A 12,353-nucleotide genomic window follows, 5' to 3' on the forward strand; every position below is an offset into this window, starting at 1 on the left:
ATAAACCTCTAATTATAGCTTAGTGACTTTATAGGTTCTCTGGATCAGCTTGGGAATATGGCACTGAAATCAGGGAGAATATTTCTGTTTTCTGTGTCTTTATGTGTGAACCAGATTCAGAGCTGGACTTGGTGAGCGTGGTACAGAGTGATGTTATTTATGGTGTGTTAGAGAGTTGTGCTTGCAACTTTGGGGTTAAACTCTGCATTTTGGGAACTACTTCCTGCCTGCAGCAGTGTGGATTCCCAAATGCAGACCCCGGCTGAGCTGGTTGGAGAGGCTTCGGCTGGTGGCCAGCGCCTGCAGCCCATCGCTGCCTCCTGATGTCTGGCTCTTGGGGCTCTTGGATTGCAGCCCAGCACTCAGAACCAGAGACTTCAGTGAAAACCTCGGCTTCTTAAAGGGAAACAAAACCTCCAGAGCTTTGTGGTTGTGGAGAAAAGCTGGAAAATGGGAATTCTTGGGCAGAGAGTGGTAGGGAGATGCATTGGCCTGGTTGTTTCCCAGTATCCCAGACTGGGAACAGTGCCATGGGGTCCTGGGCTTGACTTTTGGCTTTGGAAGTTGGCATGGCAGACACTGCTAGGTTGGTTCTTTTCTCCTCTGTTTATTTGTTTCTTCCCTCCTTCATTTTAATACTGTCTCCTGGGAGATTCCAGCTGAAGTCTATTAATTGCTGGGATGTTTCTTTTCCCCCATGTCGTGGATGCTGGGCCCAGTTTGGCCACGGATTGTTTCTGGCACAGAGGGAGGAGCAGCAGGACAGAGGAGCTGTGCTTGTGCTGGGTGTGTGTCTGTCTGTCTGTCCTGCAGAGGTGCCCTGTAGGTGTTACACACTCGTGTTTGGGCTCAGCCACACTTCCACAGCAGCAGCAGCAGAGCCACTGCTCTGTGCCACCAAGGCTTGTCCCCCATCAGGAGCTCTGTGTGTCCCCCAGGTTTGATGAACCTTGCTGAGTCAGTGTGGGGCTTTATTTCAATTTATATTTCTCTTGCAAGCCTAAGTTGGAGGTTTGTGAGACGGCTGATCTGATGCTAAGGGATAACTTTGGACATCTTCCTGTTGGTCCAGAAACTCTTGGAGAGGTCTGGGAAGTTCCCTCCAACAGGTAGTCACCGGTGGGACACTGCGAAATCCTGAGGATGGATCAAATCAAGTGACAATTCCTCAAAGGTTCCTTCTGCTTGGCCATCACTCCTTGAAAATCTGGGTCACTTTGCCCTCCTACTTGAGAAATTTTCTCAAGAATTGTGCATTTTTTTCCCTATCCTGATCAATCTGAGGTTCTCATGACCCCAGGAGATGGAGCTTCTCTTATGCTGCTGCTCCCTGCAAGGGCATCTTTTCTCTCTCCAAGTATTTTGGAGCTCATGATAAAATTGCAAGGCTTTGGCAGTGCCCGTTTGGGTGCTATTTGTGTGCCAAACCCTGCTGAATACATCTTTTATCACAGATTTGTAACAGTAGCTGTTGGAGAGGAGCTTCACGGGAGAAGTGCTTTCAGAAGTATGCTTTTGTAAGGGAACATTGTCCTAAGGAAAAAAAAAAAAAAAAAAAAAGAGAGAGAAGAAGAAAGGCCCTTGCAGGCAAAAAAGAAAAACCCAACATTTTTCATGTTGTAAAATTTGCCCATTAATTTGGATGAATCAGGTTTTGCTTCCATTTCTAGACAGTTTTGTCTCTCCTCTTTGTACAAACAAGCACTGTTATGCTCCAGGCATTTTTTGGGGGGGAAGAAAAAAAAGACATTGAAGTTCAGCTAAGAAATGCCAGAATCCTTGTTTTGTGTAACTGTCCCCAGGCTGAGCCCCAGCCAGGTCCCTGCAGGAGCTGGGATTGGGACCCAGCTGGCACTTTGCTCAGGCTGGCCCCGTTCGAGGTGTGCATGAAGATGGATCTGTTCATCTGGTCCATCTTAATAGGAGAATTTAAGGAGAAGAAGAGGCAGGAGGGTTCCTGAGCAGGAGATGGAGTGGTGATGAGGAGGTGCAGCCTCTGGGGCAGGGCTCTGCTGGGCTCAGCTCTTGTCTCTGCTCGGGGTCCCCCTGAAGCTCCCTTTGTGGCCACTCTTGAGCTGTGTCTCTGCAGGAGCTTGCTGTTCCTCCATGGCAGAAACATAAAGCTTGTCCTCCTACGTTTGCCTCACAATTATCAGTGGTTTTCCTTTAATAAAAGGATTTTTCATGGGAAAACTTGCAATCAAATCACGCTAGAGTCCAAAAGTGTTCTGGCTGCTGAGCATCCCATCTCCAAGGAGGGGGGACACGGTACTGTGCTCCATTTCCAGTTTTGGTTTGGACCATCATACATTGTTCTTAAGTAGCCATTTACTCTCCTTCCCATCTCTCTGGCACAGGAGCAAGAGAATAAAACATTAAAAAAGGAATGTGATTATGATCCTGTAAAAACTGTCAGAGGAATTTGGCAGTGGTTGCAGCCTGTGAGTGTAATACATAATATTATATTCATTTTCTAAAATGATTAGATTTCAAGCTGACAGTTTAAATGACAAGTCACCTTAAAATGATATTATGGACAGTAAAGACTGTCAGTGTGGTTTTTTCTGTGTTAACTGTGGAGTTTTCAAGGTCTGTGCAACCCCCAAAAAATAGGAACCTTTGGTTTTTGGCAAGCTGCATGTGGAAGCTGAGACCAATGAGGTCCCTTGTATTAATAATTTGTATTATAATAGCATTGTCACTGCTGGCTCCCAGGCTTTTTTTTATCCCTGAGTTAATGGCAGGGCTGCCTGTCAAAGGGAATTTTTTTTGGAAAAAACTTATTTTTGATTTTGTTGTCTCTTTGCTCCCACAAAACCTTGTGTGAATGGCACCAGTAACTGCAGCTGGGAGGGGCTGGAGATGAGGGCAGAGGAACTGTTCAGCCATGTTATTGAATGTATTGACAGTTTAAATGTGGTATTCAGCATGGGAAGCAGATCTCAGGGGACAGACAGAGTTCCCCATCCCAGAATATCCCAGCAGGAGCTGAAGCTAAAGATGCCAAAACCTCCAGGCAGTGCAGGAACGGAGCCACAGCTTCCCACATCCTGCTGTAGGCCTGGGATTTTTGGATGAAAGGGAAACCAGTGCTCTTCTGTCTCCTCAACTGGAAAATCACACAGAGCCCTATCAGGCCTTGAATAAAATATGGAAGAAAGTGATGATTACTGCTCTCAAATAATAGATTAAATTATAATTTAATCTAATAATAGTTAAATTTATTAACAGTTAAATTTATTAATAATAGTTAAATAGTTAATAATAGTTAAATTTATTTAATAATAGTTAAATTTATCTATTTGTATCCCCTGTGGTCCTCAGAGCATCCTTTGAGCAGTGAGATGAAAATGAGAGGAGTGGGAGTCTGGTGTTTCCTTTTCTTGGGTGAGAAGCTGACTATCTTTGCTGGCTTTTAATGCACCATGTTGTATACATCTGTTTGGTTGTTTTTAAACCCAACCTGAATAGGATTTGTAATTTTCAAAACTCTGCAATAGGAATTTTTAGCCTCATGGGAATATTCCATAATTCCTTCTCTTTGCAATGGAGAAAAAATTATTTCAGTAGACATGGATTGAACCACGATCTGCTTGTAAATTCTTGGGGGCTGGGCATAAAACTCAGCTGAAAAGAAACATCAGCATCAGGAGGAGTATAGTGCAGAAGGATGGGGGAAGGTGCCTTTGTCTGGTTCTGGCAGGAGAGAGGAGAGTTTGGCTGGAGGAGATCCAGAGAGTTGTAAGGAGATTGACTGGAGGTCTGAACAAACCGGAGCTGTTTGGCTCTAGCTGGGAGAAGAGCAAGGCAGGAAAAGCATCTCCAGGTGCCTGAAAGGGAAGGGGGTGGTTGCTCTCTGTGTACACAATGGGAAGAGCAAGAGGTCACAGTCCTAAAATTGCAGAGAAAAAAGTTCAGATTAAATCATGGGCAAAATTAGGGCAGTACTTCACCTGAAAGTAACAACAGGATTTGATGGTCTGAAGAGCTTGTGGAGCATCACTTGTCAGAGGTTAAAACAACTTGGAAATAATCTTTCTGATATTTCTTGATGGTCACTGATGCACGAGGAAGATGCAGTTTATTCCCCTGCAGTGGGAGTTGTCTCACTGCTCTCCTGTGCTCCCTTTCCTCCTGGCCTGGAGTGGTGAGGCTGGGGAAGGTTGTTTTTGATCTAAAATAAGCAAGAGATGAGAAATGATGTTCTGTGGCTTAAATTTTCAGGCACTTAAAAAAGATTGACGTGACTAAACATAATGTAAGTCTGCATGCCTCCCTACAAAAGCAGATGTTGCCTAGAAATATTTTATGCTCTTTGGTTCTGAAATTGAATGTTATGGACATTAAATTGTACAACATGCCTCTCTCGGTGGTGAAACTTTTCTGAGATGCTGGTTCACTCGAGTTGGAAGACACGGGAGGGGAGTGAATGATGTTGCTTTTAGTACAGCTATTTCTCTTTAAAGAAAGATCAGTGAAGTCGAGTTCCAACTCTGTAAATACTGGAGAAATAGAAACAGCCACTTCAGAGATCCTGAATGGTAACTTGTCAGTCTTTTAATTGTACCTTGGGATTTTTTAAAATCAGTGTTCCACAAGCAGCAGAGGCTGCAGGGCCAGACAGTCTCTGCTGGGCAGTGTCAGAAGGTCTCACATGTCTGAGAAGTTTCCTTCAGGTCCATGTGGACACCTCAGGAAGGTGCCCATCTCTGCCCAAGCTGGAATCTTGCAAAGTGCCTTAAGAGCTCAGCTATTTCCTAGTTCTGAGAACTGCAAGAAAAGGTGAAGCATCCCTCAAAGCATCCCCTTTGGAGACTGGTGGGCAGGGGAATTGGTTTTGTGTTTTTCTCTATCATTTTGTTCTTCTTCAGCCCAACCTCTGTGTGGACAGAGAGGTGGGCTTGGGGCTGCTGTGCCTGCTTGTGTGAGTCTCAGGGTGAACCAGGCTTTGCTCTGCAAGGAAGCTTTATTCTGGGGCAGCCTAGTTCCCTTTTCAGTCACGTAAAAAAAAAAATCTCAAAAGAGAGCAAGATCTGTTAAGATCCCAAAAGAGAGCTAACAGCTGTTAAAAAAAAAATCTGAGGCGGGGCTCTCAGGTAAAAGGAAAACAGAATAATCTCTATTTTTGAGCGTTTGCAGTGGATTTGATTTTGAAATGTTCAGTCCCCCAGTGGCTCTCTCACAGGGGTGCTGCCAGGGGCTGGAGTTTCTCTCTCCCCTTTCTCGAGCCTACTGGCCCGGCTGGTTCAGACACTGCAGTGCTAAACCTCCAGGTACAGTAAGATGGCTCACTGTGTGTGTTGAATTTGCTATTTGGGGAAGATCTTCTCCATTCTGGAGCTGTTGGCAGGTTTTGAGCTGCTCAGTGAAGCCTTGGGAAGCCGTAAGGACGGCAGTGGGATGGTAATGATGGCTGTGGTTCTGGCAGACAGTGCAAATAACTGAGACAGAAGGACCTCAGTGTATCTTGGCTGTTGGATGCTGGGATTTTAATATCTGAAAGAAGTTAGGGGAAAAAAGCATGCCTTGGTTGTCCTTGTTGCTGTTCCAGTTTCAGTGATAAGCAGCTGAGCTGTTTGCATGTTCTGCTCCGAGGAAACCCCAGTCCCCTCTGTGTTATTCTTCTTGAAGCAGCAATTCCAGGGAATTCAAGGAGGAGCTGCCAGGGTAATCATGGCTCATGGTGCCAAATTTGCAGGGGCTTTACTCCATATTTCAGAACGAGGTTTTGGAAGACTCAGATTTATCTCTGCCTCCAGCTTAAGTTTCTATTTAAGCCACCTTTAATTTCTAGAAGCGCGAAGCTGTTCTGACTGCTGTGATCGAGGTCACTCTTTAATTTAGGTACTCCAAGGAATGCAAAATCTTGTTTGCTAAAGTCTTAGGCATATGCTGAATCCCTGAAGGGGTGTGTGAAGGATATTAAATGTACCATGGCAGGGGGAGAGGAGCAGCAGTGTTACAGGAGGAGGAACGGCAGATAAGCAGTGGGGCCATGCTGTTATCGCTCTGTTTGGGAGGTGCTGGGGTTGTGCAAGCCAATATAGGACATTTACACAAATTGCTGGAATAAAAACCCACTCCATCAGCAGTCTAGTATTTGTTTCTTATTATATGTTAAATTTTTTCTGGCACAGCAAAGTTTGTCACCTGTTATGTCAAGGTCTCGGCATTCAACACTGGGATCTTTCCAAGTGTGCTGAAACCTAATTGGTTAGGGGTAAGCCTTCCCTTCGTTTTAGGAGAGGAAAAAAAAGAAAAGCGAGGAAAAAATAAAAGGCTGTGGCATCTAGAAGGCATTTAAAGTATTTTTTCTTGTTCTCGCAAGTCTTGTGATTTGCCAGACTTAGGCCTCCTGATTTTTCTCCCCTCTGGTTCTGGGCTTGCTTTGCTTTTCCTGTGAATTAAATTGGGAGAATAACATACCACAAATAATGTGTAACAAATAACACTGAGCAGCCAGCCCTGCAGGTCTGGGGAAAGCTTTCTCCAAGCATGGCTCTGCAGCAGGGAACATTGGGACACCTGAGTGCTTAGTGAGGGAAAACCTTTGTGTCCTTCTACCCTTATCCAATTGTTTTCTTTTTTTAATACTACTGAGTTTGGTCTGTAAAATTACAGCCCAGACTAGAAATTTCTTGTCTGCAGGATGTTGGGTGAGTTTGGGGAGCTCTTTCCCGAGTTGGATTGCATCTGTGCCAGGTATTTGGTGAAATCTCTCTGTGCCACTTACTTATTTAATCCAAGAAATACAACAGCTGTGTGCAAGGCATGTGGTCAGCAGGATCCAACCTCAGAAGCAGCTCAGTGGGGCCTGGCGGGGAACTTTAGGGACTGGAGCTGGCTGAAGCACAGGGACACTTCACAGAATCATAGGATGACAGAATGGTTTAGGTTAGAAGGGACCCTAAAGATCATATATTGCAGCCCTCCTGCCATTGGGCATGGGACACTTGGGACATGCTGCTGGGAGAGGAGGACCTGTCACTGCTCGGGCAGGAGCAACAAACAACTTTAAATTTTCTTTTACTTGGGCAATCACAACCTAATTTTCCTGGTTTTCATCCTTGTTCCAACCTCTGCTCACCTTTTTCCAGGGCAACTCTTTGTTTTTCAATATGCTCTTTTCTCCCCTGGTCTGAACTTAATCCCAGAAATCCACTTGGCTGCTTATCTCTTTAGACAGTAAAGTCTAGAAATTAGGAAATACATGGAGCTGGCTCTGCTGCTTCCCCAGTGGTGAGGGAACAGGGATTGGATGGTAGTGGGGGGAAATGAAGGGGAGAAAAGAAGGCCACAGCTCCGAGCAGAGCTGTGTTATATTATTATATATGTTATATTTAGCTGCTGCAGTGGCAGTGGCAGTCAGGGTGCTGTGCTTGCTGCTCTAAATATGTTCTGGCCAGTTGAGGTTTCCAGCCCTGTAATGGACTGAGTCCACAGGGAGCTGGGCAGCAATGTCACTGGTTTCCAGCACCCTGCAGCTGGGGAATTGCTTCTCTGGGTAGAGGACGTGGTGATTAATTCAGCAAATTTGGGTAACTTCTGGTAAATAATGTCTTTACTAATTGGGAGGGGGAAAAAAACCCAAAGATGGGTGTTTAGGGTGCTTCAGTGGGGATGTGCTGTGGAGCAAGGCAGGGTGGACACCTCAAACTGATCAGTTTTATTTTTGATTTTAGCCTTTGCTAACCAAAGATTGCCTTCTCCTTTAGGGGTGCAGCAGTAATTTTTGGTGTCACGTCTTCTCTTCTAGCCCTGAATCCTGGTGCTACTGAGGCAACTGCAGGCACTTTGAAGATGTGGCTGAGCACAGAGGAGGGGCAGGAGAACGACAGGCTCAGGACGTGGTCCCTCGAGCAGGTAGGACACTGCTGTCACCTCGGGTGCTGTGTGTGATGTGAAACCTCCTGTCCTGGGCAGCCTGGTCAGGGCAATGTGGTGTGTTCCAGTGTGTCACAGAGATCCCTGTGCAGGGATCCTGATGGCTGAAGGAAGTGATCCTGCAGTGGCTGGCTCTGCTGCCTTGGGAGCAGAGCAGGGGCTGCTCTGTGGTCAGATCAAGCTTGGTTTATGCTTCCAGGTGTCCCTGAGAAGGGGGAAATTTTTATTTTCTTTGCTTTTGGATATCACTCCTTGAACAAAGCAGAGTTCAGATAGCCTGTGTGTTTGTACTTTTCTCCTGGCTGGCTCCTCTATCTGTGTGCTAGTTGCTGATTTACTTTATTTCCATATCACTTAATAAATATCCATCTGTCCCATGGTGTGGATGAAGGGTCAGGAGAGCAATGCTTTTTCCCTTTGGCTTCTGTGGATGGAAGAAGTGTGCTTGGAAATAACACTCCAGTTTCCATTACACCGTTCCAGGCTTTTGAAGAAGAAATTGGGTCTCATAGCAGAGCCAAGCCATTTTATTTGTACAAAAAGTAAGCTCCATGGTTGAACATTAGTGAGCAGACTGGCAGTGAATTTGTTCACCCAGTTCATGGCTGTGTGATAAATGACAGTGTCCCTGTGGAAATGGGGATTTTCAAACCCTGGAGTGGTTTCTACCCAGCTTGTGCCGCATCTGGAGACTGCTTGTTTCTAGACTTTATTAAATAATCAGCGTTGGGAGTACAGTAACTGGACTGATGCTGTTTGCTGCAGCTTTCCTGACACACTTCCAGTTCTGTAGCCTGTTAAACTGGTAGGAATAAACTAAGGCACCCTGCTGAAGCATGTGATGTGCAGGATCCACGTGCACCCTCAGCCCCCTGAGAGCTGTCCTCCTTGAAGTTCCCTCCATTAATTGCATCTAGGTGGGTCCTCAAAACCTTGTGGCAGTAATTGTGCAAATGCAGTGAACATTGTGGCTCCCTGGGTGTCTGGCTATTATAAACAGGGAATTTTGCAGGAGGAAGAGGGTGAAGCTTTGGTAGCTTCGCTCTGCCTTTGTAAACAGAGTCGGTCTCTTAGGACGGAAAGTAGGGAGAAGGGCATTAAATTTTATCTCCCTTGGTATCTGCCAGGGAAAGACAGCAATCATGGATGTGGATGGATCATGTGGAAGGTGTCTGGGCAAATAAGAAGGATTCCTTTGTGTTCCATCTGCAGAAAAGGACATTGTTCATTACTGGAGGGCCAGCACCCAGAGCTGGCTCATGGCTTGTAGCAGTGTGCCATCCTCCCTGCAAGCTCATGGTCCTGTGCTGGCCCACAAAGGCTTTTCAGTATCTTCTCTGGGAGCTTTAAGAACCAAGCTGAGGATCTTTGCTGCAGAAGTTGGCTCCTTTCTCTCTGCTCCTCCTTTTCCCCCACCCTCCTGTGGTGTCCTCTCCCTCCCAATTCATTTGTTTTTTAAACGATTGTGCCATTGTGTGCATCAATACGTGCATGGCCTGTCTTGTTTTTCTCTTGGCCTGAGAGTGCAAAGCAAATCTGTTTATGGTTTTGGTGAGCTAATTCTTCCCCACCCTAGATTTTTAAAAAGACTCTTTCTTTACCAAGCTTGCAGAGCTTGCAGGATGTATTGAAGTAATGGGAAAAATATGTTGTGTGTTACCCTTCCTTTTTTGTAAAACTTTATTTACAAGACCCTATTCCTGGCAGTGCATCTGGGAAGTGAATATCTGGATGCTGGAGAAAGTAGAAGACTTTGAAATAGCAAAATGTGCATTTAATGCATTTGGGGAGGAAATGTTTTGAGTTTTCCACGTTCAGCGCTTGCATTGTGAAGCAAAGTCTAGTGAGCTGTGCTCAGTTGTCCCTTTAATTATTTATCTTCGCCTGCAAATCCCAGTTTCTAGGCTTGGCTGTTCCCTGGGCTGTCTGTTACCTTCAAACAGGCTCCTCCAAGGCAGCTGCTGACCCAGACCTTGCAGCTGAAGGTAGAAGCAGCAAGGAATGCTCTTGGCCTGTAAATAGTGCCTTGGATTAAGGGCTTGGTATGTCACTGGTGTGTTGGAAATGTTATTTTTGCTTCTTGATTTCATCCTTCCTGCAAATCAATCTCAGACCTGTCTGTTTAGGTTAACAGCCTTCTCTGCATCCCTGGGGGGGTTTGCAGAGCTCTGCGTGCAGCATTTTCACCAGGGTGTTTTGGCTGCTGGGGCAGAGCTCAGCTCTGCCGTGGGAGCACTGGAGGAGCCCCAGGGACACCCCTGGCCATGATGCCTGCTGCTGGCTTCCTTCCCAGCCCTCGTGGTGCCTCTCTCCTGTAGCCTGCCCTGCCACAGCACCTCCTCACCTCCAGCCTGGCTGGGAGTTATTTCTGGTGACAGCTCTGAGCTGCTTGTGGCTGGCCATGGGGCAGGAGCTCTCTGTGGAGATGTGGGGCTTTGTGCAGCCTGGTGCAGGTTGGTGGGGCATGGCAGCAGGGCTGGACTAAGGTGATCTTTAAGGTCCCTTCCAAAGCAAACCATTCTGTGATTCTATGGCCATTACATGTGCAAATGCACTTCTCCAGCCCCAGCTCTGTAGGGCTTGGCTGAGGCCTCTGGGTACTCCTGTAACATAAATAACCAGGAGTAGGATTTCAAAGCAAGCAAATTTTTGACATAGTTGATGTCACGCCTCTTCAGCCCTGTGTTTAGGGCCCAAGGATCTGCAGGCCCACAGCTGCTAGTTTGGTCTTGTTGCTAATAACCCTCTGGAGGTGTTTCTGCTGAGCTGCTTCTTGCAGAGGGCTGAGGGGCTCACCCTGATCTGACGGTGTCAGGGAAGAGAGGCTCCATGGTGGGAACTACCTGAGGAGCTTTCCCAGAGCGGGGTGCCCTGAGTGAAGCTGCAGCCCTGGACGTGCTCCTTGCTGGGTTTATGGTGTGGAATGTCACTCCACAAGGACTTCTGGTGAGTAGCCTCAAAGCAGAAAGGGCTGGGGCAGGGTTATCCCACTCATGCAGCTCTTCCACCCAGAGCCTCTGCTCTGCCAGAGAAGAACAGATGGAGAAAAGAGATTTCATTTCCTCACCCTGAGAGGTAAATTTTGCAAGAGCTTCGTTCACCTGCAAATCTACAGCAGAGCTCAAAGCAAAGAATTCCCCACACAAAGGCTTTGCAAAGCAGGATTGTCCTTTGCCCGTGTAATTTGGTAGCACATTGGGTTTCTTTCTCTAAGAGTCTTAGAAGAGGTGAAGCTCTCTCTCTTTTTTCCTTTTCTGTCTGTTAAGCTGGCAGTGTTGGTGCTCCCCAGGAAGGTGATGGCTGGGCTGGCACTGAGCAGTGCCCAGGCAGGGGCTGTAGCCCTGAGCATGGAGCTGTGAGGCCTCTCTTACCTCCTCTTTTCCTATCTCCCCAGTCAGTATGTGAAACTGCAAAGTTTCCCAGCTTGCAGATCAGATGGAATTCTCCAGATGCCCTTGCATCCTTTTCCCTCATTCTTCTCTTCCTGCTCTTACTTGTTACTGACCTATTTGCTCAGGACATGTATACAGTATCAGTGTGACAAATTAAATTCTTGTACTCAGAAAGATGAGGCCACTGGATGCATAAACTTCTTAGCTAGCCCCACACTAACAGTTTTGACTCCTGCCCCTCACATTGTATTTTGTGAAAGGCAAATTCCATCCTGCATGTCCCTTTCCAAACCTATTGCCCAACACTTCCACTGTTTGTCATCAGCTGGAAGGGATCTGAGCACTGCAGATATCCACAGATGTGGTTTGATTGTCTGTGCTCTTACAAACCACATCTGTGTATCAGGAGGGTCTGGCTTTGCTGTTCCTCTGTGCAGTGGTGCTGCAGTGGCTCTGCTGTTCCTCTGCTGAGGTGAGCAGTGCCCCAGCAGGGCTCTGGGCTCCAGCAGCAGGAGACTGCCAGGAGCAGCAGTGGATGCTCCAGAGATGCCTTCAGCCAGCCCTGCCTGGGGGCTGTGGAAGGCTCCAGGGAGGGCTGTGTCCAGCCTCTGAGAAGGGACTGGGGTATGCCTGAACAGGTTTTCTCTATGAAGGGAAAGAGCTGTGCCTGTGGCTTGTGCAAGTCTGGATAAAGCCCATTGTATTGTTTTGTCCCAACACAAACCAGTGGCACGTCAGGTTCAAGGACAGGCCTGCTGCAGAGGGAGAGGCTTTGGCACGTCTGGCTCAGAGCTAAGGCTGCAATATTGTGTGTCCTCAGAGGTATTTGTGAAAGAGGACACAAATCCAAGGTGAAATGGCGAGTTCTTACTCACCACCCTTCAAACTGTGGACTGGAGGCCACCCTTCAAAACAAAGTGATTCACTACAGAGGAAAAACAGCTTCTTCTTTCCCAGCTTGATCTGGAGCCTTGTAATCACTTTGGTGGTTCAGCTCTCTGCAGCACTGAGGAGTTGTCTGTTCCAGTGCACTGAGCATGCTGCAAGTTTTATTTTATTTCCAAAACATCCCTTTAA

The 12,353-nt window shown here is 46.7% G+C and overlaps 1 protein-coding gene across 4 annotated transcripts in view; it reads left to right on the top strand.

Annotated features, from left to right (window-relative positions):
- ZHX3 (zinc fingers and homeoboxes 3) overlaps window positions 1-12,353 on the top strand; it is a 46,485-nt gene that overhangs the window by 9,398 nt on the left and 24,734 nt on the right. For 3 of the 4 annotated variants that reach the window (XM_039728099.1, XM_039728103.1, XM_039728100.1), the window contains exon 2: window positions 7,757-7,863. The gene's annotated coding sequence lies outside the window, so the exon portion shown is untranslated. Of the gene's footprint in view, window positions 1-7,453; window positions 7,549-7,756; window positions 7,864-12,353 lie in introns of those variants that run through there. The other variant, XM_039728101.1, reaches the window with a different exon arrangement.

Source organism: Passer montanus, unplaced genomic scaffold (assembly GCF_014805655.1).
Source record: "Passer montanus isolate IOZ18808 unplaced genomic scaffold, ASM1480565v1 scaffold64, whole genome shotgun sequence".
Taxonomy (NCBI): Eukaryota; Metazoa; Chordata; class Aves; order Passeriformes; family Passeridae; genus Passer; species Passer montanus.